Raw genomic sequence first — 2,327 nt, 5'->3', positions numbered from 1 at the left:
TCTTGTTGAAGAAGCAGAGAAGCTCTTTGATGCTTGTTTCTGTGTCTTGGCCTTAATCTAACTGTAAATATCTTTTTGATTTTGTTCCTTAGATCTGCTGACAACAGGGCTCTGATACTGGTTCTTACCTCCATATCCTTTCATCCCTTTTCTCATTTCTCTAGTACACCATCACTTGGAAATTTGACTTTTAAAGGCTTGGGTGACACTTTTTATTTTAACTTACTAAGGTATTTTTCATCTCCTCTCAGTTCCCAGAGTTTTATGGTTTTAGCTCTGCTTTATGTCAAAATGTATGCCGTCAACCCATCTTACTTATGCTTTAGCTTCCTCTTCTCTCACAAATACAAATACAACCAATGTGCAATTCCAAAGCATAGGATGATAGTCTTAAACCTTCATTTGTTTCTAAAGGATTTATGAAAAAGCCACACATTATTTCTGTTACTCATTTTAGCTTTTCAATTTCTCTTTTAAAATTTTATTTTATTATTAGTTTCAAGTATGCAATATATTGGTTAGACATTTATATAGTTTATAAAATGATCCGCCTAATTGCTCTTTCTCTCTTCTGAATCTACACGTAGCCATTACATTAATGCTAACTGCGTTCCCTATGCTGTGTTCTCCATCCCTGTGACCATCTATCAACTACTAATTTATACTTTTTTAACCCTTCACCCCTTTCTCTCAGGCCCCAACATCCCTCCTCCCCTCTGGCCATCACCAGATTGTCCTCTATATCTGTGAGTCTATTTTTGATTAATTTGTTCTTTTTGTTCCTTAGGTTCCACATATAAGTGAAATCATGTGGTATTTATCTTTGTCTGACTTATTTCATTCAGCATAATAACTTCTAGGTCTGTTCATGTCATTGCAAATGGTAGAATTTTATTTTTTTTAATGGCTGAGTAATAGTCCATTGTATATAGAAACCATAACTTCTTTATCTAATTGTCTCTCGATGGGCATTTTGGTTGCTTTCATATCTTGGCTAATGTAAATTGTGCTGCTATGAACATAACTCAATTTCTGAATGTCAGGCTCCTCTTTCCTTAATTATCTCTAACAGAATTTTACTCAATAATTTTACAAATATTGACTGAATATCTACACTGTGAATATAGCAGTGAACAAAGTTGAAACATACATATCCTCATCAAGCTTCCAAGATGAAAAAGAAGATAGACATTAAAGATACAGTTAAATATCATGTAAGCTATGTTTGTTGGTGGCAGCAGGACTTAGTCTCAGAGAAGAGCCAGAGGAGGCATCTCTTCTAATTACCATGGAAACATAGCAAATTAAATTCAAACTTAGTGTATCAAATAAGCACTATTATGCTCAGAGATTTGGTGAGTCAAGCATCAAACAGGGCACAGTGGATTACAAGGAACTTGTCAGCTCACAATCCTTTATTTTTTAATTAATTAATTTTTTTATGCCTACAGCACCTGGTCTTCCTAGGTGGTCTCTCATCCAAGTACTAACCAAGTCCAACCCTGCTTAGCTTCTGAGATCAGACAGGATTGGGCTTGTTCAGGGTGGCATGGCCGTAGACCAGAATCATCTGAAGAACATTCATTCATATGTCTGGGGCTTGATGCTGGCTGTTGGCTAAGATCTTAGCTAGGACTGCTAGCCAGAACACCTACATAAGGCTTTTGCATATGCCTTGGGCTCCACACAGCATAATGTTTGAGTTCCAAAGGAGCCAGGCAGAACCTGCATCCCTTTTTATGACCTAGCCCTGGAAGTCACATAGCATCATTTCTGCCATACTCTTCTGTTTGGAGCAGTCACAAGCCAGCCAAGGTTCAAGGGAAGGATAAATACACTCTAGCTCTTGATAGAACAGGGACAGCGTTCTTGCTAGATTCTACACCATGTCAGGTATTGTGTTTAGTGCCTGGATGTGATTCATCACCAGTTGTTCTCAAAACCATTAGTGAGTATCTGAATCACCAGGAGGACTTTTTACAGCAGAGTGCTGGGCATTAGTTCTGGAATGGGGCCTGAGAAAGTACATTTCCAACTATTTTCCAGGGAATGCTGATGCTGATGCTGCTGGTCCCAGAACCACACTTTCAGAGCCACTCTGGTAGATATATCCTTGTCCTCAGTGAGTTTACAGGTAGGTGGGGAAGACAGGTAAGTGAACAGTACAGTATAATAAGTACAAAGAGAAGTAAAGATTTGAGCTGTCTTAGAATCATCAACATTCAGATTCGTGTCAAATAGTGATTTTGTATTTATAGACAGGCAAAGTGAAGTAAATATTTGATGTAATTATTAAGATACTTTATTTCTGAAGCCCAACACTATAA

General features: G+C 37.6%; 1 pseudogene; it reads right to left on the bottom strand.

The window, feature by feature from the left end:
* Window positions 1-1,442: 1,442 nt before the first annotated feature.
* Window positions 1,443-1,561, bottom strand: LOC111736721 (annotated as a pseudogene).
* Between the last annotated feature and the right edge of the window lie 766 nt (window positions 1,562-2,327).

Source organism: Pteropus vampyrus, unplaced genomic scaffold, assembly GCF_000151845.1.
Source record: "Pteropus vampyrus isolate Shadow unplaced genomic scaffold, Pvam_2.0 Scaffold21, whole genome shotgun sequence".
Lineage (NCBI taxonomy): Eukaryota > Metazoa > Chordata > Mammalia > Chiroptera > Pteropodidae > Pteropus > Pteropus vampyrus.
This window is presented reverse-complemented; position numbering and strand designations above follow the sequence as displayed.